Here is an 11,875-nt window from a genome sequence, read left to right on the forward strand (position 1 = left end):
AAAAAGAAAATTATACACACACACACACACACACACACACACACACAATGGAATACTACTCAGCATTAAAAGAAAATAAAATCATAGAATTTGCAGGTAAATGGATGGAGTTGAAGAATATTATGCTAAGTGAAGTTAGCCAATCCCAAAAAAACCAAAGGCCGAATGTTTTCTGATATGTGGATGCTGATCCATAATGGGGATGGCGGAGGCCAGTGAGCATGGGAGGAATGGAGGAACTTTAGATGAGGCAAAGGGGAGGTAGGGAAAGGGAGGGGGCATGGGGGTAGGAGAGATGGTGGAATGAAGATGGCCATCATTACCCTAAGTACATGTATAAAAACATGAATGGTGTGACTCTACTTTGTGAACAACCAGAGACATGAAAAATTATGCTCTACATGTGTACTATGAATTGAAATTCATTCTGCTGTTATGTATAACAAATTAAAGTAAATAAATAAATTTTAAAAAAGAAAGAAAATCAATGGCAAACATTTCACAACATCTGGGAGTTGTGATGGGGTCCCCTTAATTGACAGCCAGGGAGAGACATGTAACTACTTGTGCTTTACCTGATATGGGTTTCTGTTCTTCTTCACAGGTGAACAACATGGCTGCTCACCTCTTTCTGACAACTCTCTGTACCTGGCATTAAACTATAATTTTGTTTATTATCACTCCATCTTTTATATATTTATTTGTTTGTTTGTTTGTTTGTTTATTGGTACTGGGGACTGAACCCAGGGGCACTTGACCACTGAGCCACATCTCCAGCCATATTTTGTATGTATTTAGAGACAGGATCTCACTGAGTTGCTTAGCACCTTGCTTTTGCTGAGGCTGGCTTTAAACTTGGGATTTCCTGTCAGCCTTCAGCTGAGATTACAGGCATGTGCCACCACCCCCAGCAGCACCTTACTTTTGCTGAGACTGGTTTTGAACTCATGATCCTCCTGCCTCAGCCTCCTGAGCCACTGGGATTACAGGTGTGTGCCACTGTGCCTGACTGCTGAGCCCCTCCCCTGACTCAGGCAATGGCAAGGCCCTACTGAGGTGGATGGCGCAAGGCGTCCATCCTCTGGAGGAGCGCAGTATGTTTCTGGGAATGGGCTGATTTGTTTTTGTATTCCTTTACTAAGTATAGTTGGGACTTCTCATATGACCATTAAGTATGAAGGAAAAAACATGACTTTCCCAATTAATGCAACTACTTCTAAAGAATAGATGTGTTTGTTCTAAATGCAATGATTCAGCTGTGGAGCGTAAATTGTTAATGTCTAATGAAAAACTCCCTGTATTCCTGTCAAGGAAGTTTTTGAGAAATTAAATTAAAATCTAGAGAAGAAGAATTAATGTTAGAAGACAGATTAGTGATTAGTACTGGGCAACTTGTTCTTGTTCCTGTGCACAATGGTTTGTGCTCTTACTCTTGTTTGAGTAAAATTAATAACAAGTTAACCACTTGCCGTAACCATGGCACCGGTTCTAGTCAGTAAGTCAAGAAAGAATAGTCAAGGTATAGGCCAATAGTTTGGGACATTTCTAACTATTATTAAAAGTTAACTAAGCAGAAACAGCTCAAAGCAAAACTCGAACTGAAAGTACAAATGCTTGCTTATGCCTAAGCCAAGATCCATTCTTCTATTCTAATTGTGGCTACGTAATATTTTGTTTCTTTGAATAATGATTCCTGTTTTGTAACCACAAAGTACTGTGAGCCTGCCAAGATGAAAAGTATATATGATCAGCTTCACAAGTAAAGATGGGGATTCAGCACCTTCACTTTGGTGTCTGTGTTGTTTCTCCACCGCCTTTCGCCGACTCCTCACCATCCGTTCATCTCCTGAGACCCCCTGTTGGAGCTGGACTCCGACACCTGACTATCATTCCATCTTGAAGAAGACTTCAAAAGCATCATTTCAATGTCTAAAGAAATCAATGTTTAAGAGTAGATAAACAAAAGATGAAGTAAAATAAGGTTCATAAAATTGTTCTCCATAATAATGGTCAAGCCCCTCTTCTGTATGCTTTTAAAGTTCTCTGTGCATACCCTACAGTAAATAATAGGAAAGACGAGTCACCATTTTGCGTTTGTGTGCTATGCATGTGTGTTCGTGGGGGTGTGTGTACCATAGCATATCAACGGTTTTCCAAAATGAAAATAAGAATGTAAAATTGACTTCACAGGTTTTCAAAAAGCATTTTCTTGTCCTCTAGTTGGTTCCTAGAAGTAAAACTCATGATACTTGCTAATTTGGGGGGTTGAGAACCTTATGAAACTGATATATTTTGTAGAACAAAAACTGATAATATCATAAGGAACAACAGAACGAGTCAGGTTAAGGTCTGAAGGCGGTCTGTCTGTTGAGATTTGAGGAGCTCACAAAAGCCCTATAACATTACAACCAGATAAAACCACCTGACCTATAGTTTTAAAAAGAATTATGTAATAATAAATAGTAAATAGTATGTACATAAAAATTGAGGATAACAATGCATATCTCAATTTGAAATAAAGTCTGATTGATAACATCAGAGTCATTCCTTTGAGTGACATGAGGCAAGCCGGCAGCAGGAACCAGGCAGCTAAACGTGGCGCTGGGCAGAGGGGGATGTGAAGGCAGGACTTGTTCTCTGTATAGTCTCTGGAACAACTCTGCCATCCTGTATCTTTCTGAAAACGTATCCTTCCACTTTAAAGTCAATGAATTGGCTGAAAAGGAGCGTTCCCAGATCTGCATAGATTCCCTGTGTCCTCACTGTTTCAACTGGGGAGAGGTTGGATGGTTTCTCAGCCCAACTTGTGACCACTAAGATGTCTGACTAGTCCTGTATGTCTTCTGGGGTTGAGATGGAGAGACTGAATAGACAGACAACTGGCAGGCCACATGGATAAGCAGCACGGGACCACAACCCACAGAAATTTGCCCAGGCAACCCCAATAATCCACAATAACTAGCCCAGAGGTCAGTCTGCTATAAATCAGACTTGTGGGAAGCCAGATTGTTATCCCTAGGACAACTCAGGAAGCTGTTATGATTTGGGTCCAGAATGTTCCCTAAAAGCTCATGTGTTGAAAGCATGGTCCCCAAGGCAGCAAGGTTCAGAGATGGGGCTTTTATGCAATGATCGGATCAGGACCATATCAGTGGATTAAAACATTTGATGGATTAATGCACTAACAGCTGTATGGACTACCTGGAGGAAGAAGGTCACTGGAGGCATTCCCTGAAGAGTTTATATTGTCCCCCAGCCCCTTCCTCTCTCCCTCTCTCCTTGTCTGCCATAACTGAGCAGTTCTCCTTCAACGTGCCCTCTCTCCCTGAGGTTCTGTCTCACCTCAGGCTCAGAGCAATGGAACTGGCCAATCATGGACTGAAACTCCTGAAACTGTGAGGCAAAATAAATCTTTACTCTTAAGTTGTTTGTGTTAAATAACTTGAATGCAGCAATGAAAAGCTGATTAACACAGAGTCAAATGATAACCTTGTAACAACTGGCATCCAAATGGCCAGAACTTGATTAATAACTGACATCTTCTCTGATTTTTGTCTCCCACTTAGGACCAATCAGAGGAAGCCAAATATGCTCCCTGACCAATCACATAGAATGCCCTGCTTCTGCTTAGCCCTTGTACCATTGTGGAGTGCCCAAAGCTAAGGCAGGGCAAGCAGAGGAAGCTCCGTTGGTTTTTACTTCTGGATGTTTGTAAATACCCACCTCTTCAACAACATTAGAAAAAAAAAAAAAAAAACAGGTGAGATGGGAATGAATATTCTGGGGTTTTTACCCTTCTTCCTTTCACTTGATGTCTTCTCTCCTCCCATTATTCTTCTGGAATAGAGAGGATTTTTTTTCCTCCTTTTTAATATGTCTTATTGGCCTCCTGCCCTGGGAACATCCTTCATAGCCTGTTCTCTGTACTGTTAAAGAGAGTCCCTCCGCATTCTGTAGAACCAAGTCCACAGGCAGACGAGCTGCTGCCCCAAGCCCCTTCACGTGTCACCACCCCAATCACACCTTTAGGACACCTGGTGCTGTTGGTAGCCACCAGGACTCAGTTCCCATTGCCTGTCTTTATGTGTGCTGATTGGCTGGCACCTAGTCTATTCCAATTGTCTGGTGCCCGGTCTGTTCTGATTGGTTGGTGCATAGCTCCCGCTGTGCTGGTTGGTGAATCATTTATTTATTTATTTATTATTTTTTTTTATATATATTTATTTTTTTTAGTTTTCAGCGGACACAACATCTTTGTTTGTATGTGGTGCTGAGGATCGAACCTGGGCCGCACGCATGCCAGGCAAGCGCACTACCGCTTGAGCTACATCCCCAGCCCTGGTGAATCATTTAAACTTCCTTCCTATGCCATCCCCCTACCCCAGGCTGCCTGGAGGAAAGGTAAGACACACAGAAGTACAAATGAGGAGGCAGATGAAAAAAAAAAAAATCAAACTATTACTCCTTTGTGAGCAGTGCTCCCTTTTAAGCTTCTAAGCAAATTTTCAGGGCAAGAAGGTGAGGAGGACATTGTGTCTTTCTGCTTGACAGTGTGCAGTGGCTGCTTAAGGAGCATTCTTTAGCAGAGCCATTCTTGGGTGATGCTGAGTCATTTGACTCACTGTTGACCTGCCAGACCTCTAGTCCCCTGATATGTAAAGCAGAGATAGTGACATAGAGCAGTGTTATGGTTTGGAGGTGAGGTGTCCCCCAAAAGCTCACATGTGAGACAATGCAAGAAGCTTCAGAGGAGAAATGATTGGGTTGTGAGAGTCTTAACCTAATCAGTGAGTGAATCCCCTGATAGGCATTAATTGAGTGATAACTGAAGTGGTGGGTGTGGCTTTGGGGGTATATATTTGTATCTGGCAAGTGGAGAACTCGCTCTCTGCTTTCTGATCACCATGTGAGCTGCTTCCCCCTGCCACACTCTTCTACCATGACATTTTACCTCACTTTGAGCCCCAAGGAATGGAGCCAGCCTTCCATGGACTAAGAACCTCTGAAACCCTGAGTCCTCTAATAAACATTTCCTCCCCTACAGTTGTTCTAGTTGGGTCCTTTTAGTCACAGCAGTGAAAAAAGCTGACTAAAACAAGCAGTGTGGGTATTTAATGGAATGATGTGTAAAATGCACAGCACAGTGCCTGATACATACAGAATAGTTGCTATCGGTGTCCTGATTTCAAAACAATTTATTGTAAGATTTCTGAATTTTAACACAATGCTGCAAAACTCTGGTGTACAGTGCATGAGCATAACATTAACTTTACAGATTCAAGTTTAATGACAAGAGTTGGGGTAGATCTATCAAGCTTCATGGTTGAAAATGAGAAACTGAGTCTGACTCACATAAGCAGAAGGGGAGTTAACACAGACATTCTCAATGGAAGTGATTTTGCCCAGAGAAGAAGTAAAAATTAGTTTCTGAGGTACAAACAAAAGCTTGGCTATCACAATGGTCTGTAGCCCTCCAAAGGGCACTAGTTTATAAACAGGTGTACTGAATATCTGTGGATTACAGTTTCATTGGGTGGGGAAGAATGCTTATGATCCAAAGGTGGTTTAGTGGTGAGAGGGAGAACGAAGACAGAGAAACACCAGAGGACGTGGGTAGCTCTTAGAATTATGCACAGGAAAGAGCATCAGGCTCACACTTGGGGACACCTGGCAATTAGAAGCTCAGCATAGAACAAGTGGTAGAAGTAGGTCCCTCTTGCCACTGGTCACTGGATACCCCAGGAACAGGGCAGGAAACAAATTCTTGTTCTCTTATTTCACTTACCCCAGCCACAGGGTCCTAGAGCCCTGTGTCCTACCGTGACTCATTTAATGGTAGATTCCGGAAATGAGGCATTATCAACACTGCAACTTCAGATCATGTTTGAGCTCCAAGTACAGCGCAGACTTTTGTGGCCATGTTGAACATCATTATTTTTTGATTTGAGCTCCCATAAGCCCTGGCTCAATGTTCATCTGGCTTGGTGTTTGCTTATCTTCACTTTTTTAGGCAATTTTTTTTTTTTGTCTTCTTGCCTTTGACCTGTCCTCATGAGGCAAGTGGAGATGCCACTCAAACCTTTCATTCTTCTCTTTCCCTCCAGGGAGTGGGACCTTGGTTCCTAACGCCTTTCTGAATTCTGAACAGTCCATGGGATGTTTCTGACCCCTCCTTTCTTATCCAGTTTTCTTATTATTCTCTGAGCCTGTGTCATCAGCTGTGCCCAGGTTCCCTAAATGGAAGGTGTATGGGTTTCTAAACCCAGATTGGGGTGCAATTGGGGTGGGTAGTTAGAACCTTGGAACAGCCAAGGCCAACTGGATGGCTCTGGAAAAGTCCTTGCAGCTGTTACCTTCAGGATTACATACTTCCTGGACAGAGTCCCTCATCTTATATGATAATTAGTGCATCCCAATATTTTGTACAATGCTTTAGAGTTTCTTGTATGTATCTGATTTGATAATAACAACACTAGAAAGGGACCCTTATTGTGATATGCATTTTCTAACAAAGGATGTGCATGCACAAGACATATAATCAGATTCAAAAGGCTGGGAAGAACCAAATGTAATTGCTGTTCGTGATCCTCTATCCAATTTTAGCCCCACTGATAATGAGATATCTCTGTCTCTCATGAGTGAATGCTCTGTGGCTCTATAATGACTGGAGTAATTCCCTAACTCCTTGTGTTTGGCTAGCTGTCTTCAATACAGTATTTTTTATACTCACAAAGTCCTGAAACAGTGATGCATCTGTCCCCCCACCCCATGAATCACTCCTTGCTCTGTTCTGCCACTGAGCCACGCACGTGCCTCACATTCCTGACTTGCTTACTGGTACTAGACTCAGTAGCTTTACATGGAAGATTACACTTAATCTGCTCAAAACCCTCTGAGTTAGGCACGACTATTATCGAGATTTTATAGTCATGGAAACTGAGGCTGCAAATAACTTACATTCAGATAGCTAAGAAAGTGGCAGAGTTGGAATTCAAACATTCATCCGTCTCACTCCTGAGGCTGAGTTCCTCATCTCTGACTCACATGGCCTCTTTGTGTGTAAGTTGGCTTCTCCCACTGACCTCTAAACTCTAGAGAATAGGGGCCATAATTTCCATATTTTGCACTTAATAATACTGCCTGAAACATAAGAGGTTCTCAATAACACTCATTGAATGAATGAATGAATGAATGAATGAATGAATGAATGAATGAATGAATGAATGAATGAGTTAATATACTCTGGGGCCTTTCTGAAAACTGGTTTCAGGTACCAGGAGAACATTACTACTCTAAATTCTCAGTGGGCTGAACAATACATTGGCTCAGAACTTTGATTCTCCCCAGATTTCCTGAGGGATGAGATTGTTTTCTTCAGGCTTGATGTGGTGGTGTTCTCTATTCATATGTTTTTTTTTTTTTTCTCCCTTGTTGAATGAAGACCAATGTACTAGCCACCTATATCATGAGGGTATTATGAAAAATTTGGGGAGCTCATAAGAATAAAAAGCTCTAAAAATTACAGGCGTTGAAGATATGTATCATATATGGGGTAACTTCCAGAAAAGGAGTTTTCTTCCCTTTTCTTTCTTTTCTTTTCTTTCTTTATTTTTTGGAGTCTCTTAATCATCAGGGAATCATTAAATATTTCAAAAAATGGGTGAAAAACTGTGATGAAGAGCTGTTTTATGTATTTTTAAACTCCTCTTTTTTATTTTGCTTTTAAAAATCATGGTTTCAGATATTTTCGTCAGCTTGAGTGAGCCAATCTTATTTTTAAAAAGTCCTTTCTCTTCTTAATGGTTTATCTGTTTGAACCCCCGAGTGCTATCAGCTCCCTGAGTATTTTAAGGGTTGTGATTATTTAATTACCTAGATGATTAGTTGGATTTTTTTTTTTGCCTTAAAGTGCTTGTACTTTCTTGAAGAAGTCATTAATTTCTGAACAGTGATTCAAAGAATAGGTTCATAAGATACAGAAATAAAAGTAATATCTTGAATGGATTTATGATAGAATCCCAAATGAGAGAGATCAGGGGAAGACTTAGTCCTCCAGCTCCAGTCTTGACCTTCCTCTAGTGATGCCTCCTTGAAGTGACCTTTTTCTCTTTGTCTGCAGAGAAAGTGACTTGTCTCTGTGAACAGGATTCTGCAGGAATTATTTCTAGTCGACCTTCAGGTTAACATTAATGGCGAAGGATGGGCTCAGACTTTAAAAATGGTGGCAGTATAGACTGGAGCCAGATTGATGGGGTTCTTTGCTTTCGACATCCCCCGAATGAATGGTTCTTTGGCTGCATATTAAAATTACCTGGGTATCTGGGTCTCTGCTTCCACCTCCACAGATTCTGATTTACTTTTACTGCTGTATGACCTGGGAATCACACTTTTAAAAAACATTCCAGGTGGTTATAAAGGAGTGCCATGCCTGAGAGTCTTTATCGAGGAATTTTACATAACAGAGAACAATTGCTATTGGAGAGACAGGGCAGGTGGGAGTGGGTGGTAGATTGATCACTGCCTTAGCTAGCAATTTACAAATCAAGCAGAAGTATTGTCCCACTCACCTGGTGCTGGCGATTTACATCCTTGCTACTCCAAGTTTAGTCTGGCTCCCAGCAACACCTGGGAGTTTTTTAGAAATACAGAACCTCAGCCTGAATCCATCCAGAGTCTGCATTCTAACAAGATTCCCAAATGATTTCTCTGTGCACTGAAGTTTGAGAACCCTGACCTAGATTGCAACAGAGCCCAATAGAATAACTAACAGCAGGGAAAGACCTACCATGAGCTTCATACACAGGCCAAACACAGTTTTTGGTGATAACTATTTTATTCTGGCTCATCTTTATAATGGCTTCTGAGGCTCAATGCTCTCCTAGAAATTCATCCCAAGATTCCTTAAATGGTGCTTTTCCTGCGCCTCATCTTACCTTTTCTTGGAAGGGTGGTTGCAAATGTGTTTGCTGGTGTTGGTAGTTAGACTCACCTTTACCCCATCTTTTTTTTTTATTTTTATTTTTTTATTTTTTATTTTTTTTTTTATTGTTGGTAGTTCAAAACATTACATCTATTTTGATATATTTCACAGTTTGATTCAAAAGGGTTATGAACTCCCAATTTTACCCTGTATACAGATTGCTGAATCACATCAGTTACATCAATTACATTTCCATTGATTTACATATTGCCATTCTAGTGTCTGATGAATTCTGCTCTCTATCCTATTTTCTACTATCCCCCCTCCCCTCCCCTCCCCTCCCCTCTTCTCTCTCAACCCCCTTTACTGTAAAACACTTCTTCCACTTGTATTATTCTTTCCTTACCCCTCACTTCCTCTTGTATGTAATTTTGTATAACCCTGAGGATCACCATCCCTTTCCATGCAATTTCCCTTCTCTCTCCCTTTCCCTCCCCCCTCTCATCTCTATTAATGTTGATCTTCTTCTCCTGTTCTTCGTCCCTACTCTGTCCTTAGTTACTTCCCTTATATCAAAGAAGTCATTTGGCATCTGTTTTTTAAGGATTGGCTAGCTTCACTTAGCATAATCTGCTCTAATGCCATCCATTTCCCTCCGAATTCTGTGATCTTGTCGTTTCTTAATGCAGAGTAATACTCCATTGTGTATAAATGCCACATTTTTTTTATCCATTCATCTATTGAAGGGCATCTAGGTTGGTTCCACAATCTTGCTATCGTGAATTGTGCTGCTATGAACATCGATGTAGCAGTGTCCCTGTAGCATGCTCTTATTAGGTCTTTGGGGAATAGACCGAGAAGGGGAATAGCTGGGTCAAATGGTGGTTCCATTCCCAGCTTTCCAAGAAATCTCCATACTGCTTTCCAAATTGGCTGCACCAATTTGCAGTCTGACCAACAATGAACCAGTGTACCCTTTTCCCCACATCCTCGCCAACACTTGTTGTTATTTGACTTCATAATGGCTGCCATTCTTACTGGAGTGAGATGGTATCTTAGGGTGGTTTTGATTTGCATTTCTCTGACTGATAGCGATGGTGAGCATTTTTTCATGTACTTATTGATTGATTGTATGTCCTCCTCTGAGAAGTGTCTGTTCAGGTCCTTGGCCCATTTGTTGATTGGGTTATTTGTTGTCTTTTTGTCTAATTTTTTGAGTTCCTTGTATACTCTGGATATTAGGGCTCTATCTGAAGTGTGAGGAGTAAAGATTTGTTCCCAGGATGTAGGCTCCCTATTTATCTCTCTTATTGTTTCTTTTGCTGAGAAAAAACTTTTTAGTTTGAGTGAGTCCCATTTGTTAATTCTAGTTGTTAACTCTTGTCCTATTGAGGAATTTGGAGCCCGACCCCACGGTATGTAGATCGTAGCCAACTTTTTCTTCTATCAGACGCCGTGTCTCTGTTTTGATATCAAGCTCCTTGATCCATTTTGAGTTAACTTTTGTGCATGGCGAGAGAAAGAGATTCAGTTTCATTTTAATGCAAATGGATTTCCAGTTTTCCCAGCACCATTTGTTGAAGATGCTACCTTTCCTCCATTGCATGCTTTTAGCCCCTTTATCAAATATAAGATAGTTGTAGTTTTGTGGATTGGTTTCTGTGTCCTCTATTCTGTACCATTGGTCCACCCGCCTGTTTTGGTACCAGTACCATGCTGTTTTTGTTACTATTGCTCTGTAGTATAGTTTGAAGTCTGGTATCGCTATTCCACCTGATTCACACTTCCTGCTTAGCATTGTTTTTGCTATTCTGGGTCTTTTGTTATTCCATATGAACTTCATGATTGTTTTATCTATTTCTACAAGAAATGCTGTTGGGATTTTGATTGGCATTGCATTGAACTTATAGAGAACTTTTGGTAATATCGCCATTTTGATGATGTTAGTTCGGCCTATCCATGAACAGGGTATATTATTCCATCTTCTGAGATCTTCTTCTATATCTTTCTTTAGGGTTCTGTAATTTTCATTGTATAAGTCTTTCACCTCTTTTGTTAGGTTGATTCCCAAGTATTTTATTTTTTTGGAGGATATTGTGAATGGAGTAGTTGTCCTCATTTCCATTTCAGAGGATTTGTCGCTGATATACAGTAATGCATTTGATTTATGCGTGTTGATCTTATATCCTGCCACTTTGCTGAATTCATTTATTAGCTCTAATAGTTTCTTTGTAGACCCTTTTGGGTCTGCTAGGTAAAGGATCATGTCATCTGCAAATAGTGATAATTTAAGTTCTTCTTTTCCTATTTTTATGCCTTTAATTTCTTTCGTCTGTCTAATTGCTCTGGCCAGTGTTTCGAGGACTATGTTGAACAGAAGTGGTGAGAGAGGGCATCCCTGTCTTGTACCAGATCTTAGAGGGAATGCCTTCAATTTTTCTCCATTCAGAATGATGCTGGCCTGTGGCTTATCATAGATTGCTTTTACAATGTTGAGGTATGATCCTGTTATCCCTAATTTTTCTAGCGTTTTGAACATAAAGGGATGCTGTACTTTGTCGAATGCTTTTTCTGCATCTATTGAGATGATCATATGGTTCTTATTTTTAAGTCTATTGATGTGGTGAATAACATTTATTGATTTCCGTATATTAAACCAGCCTTGCATCCCAGGGATGAATCCTACTTGATCATGATGTATAATTTTTTTGATATGTATTTGAATCCGATTCGCCAGAATTTTATTGAGGATTTTTGCGTCAAGGTTCATTAGAGATATTGGTCTGTAGTTTTCTTTCTTTGAAGTGTCTTTGTCTGGTTTCAGAATCAGGGTGATGTTGGCCTCGTAGAATGAATTTGGAAGTTCTCCCTCTTTTTCTATTTCCTGAAATAGCTTGAAAAGTATTGGTGTTAGTTCCTCTTTAAAGGTTTTGTAAAACTCTGCTGTATACCCAT

Source organism: Urocitellus parryii, chromosome 14, assembly GCF_045843805.1.
Source record: "Urocitellus parryii isolate mUroPar1 chromosome 14, mUroPar1.hap1, whole genome shotgun sequence".
NCBI classification, from domain to species: domain Eukaryota; kingdom Metazoa; phylum Chordata; class Mammalia; order Rodentia; family Sciuridae; genus Urocitellus; species Urocitellus parryii.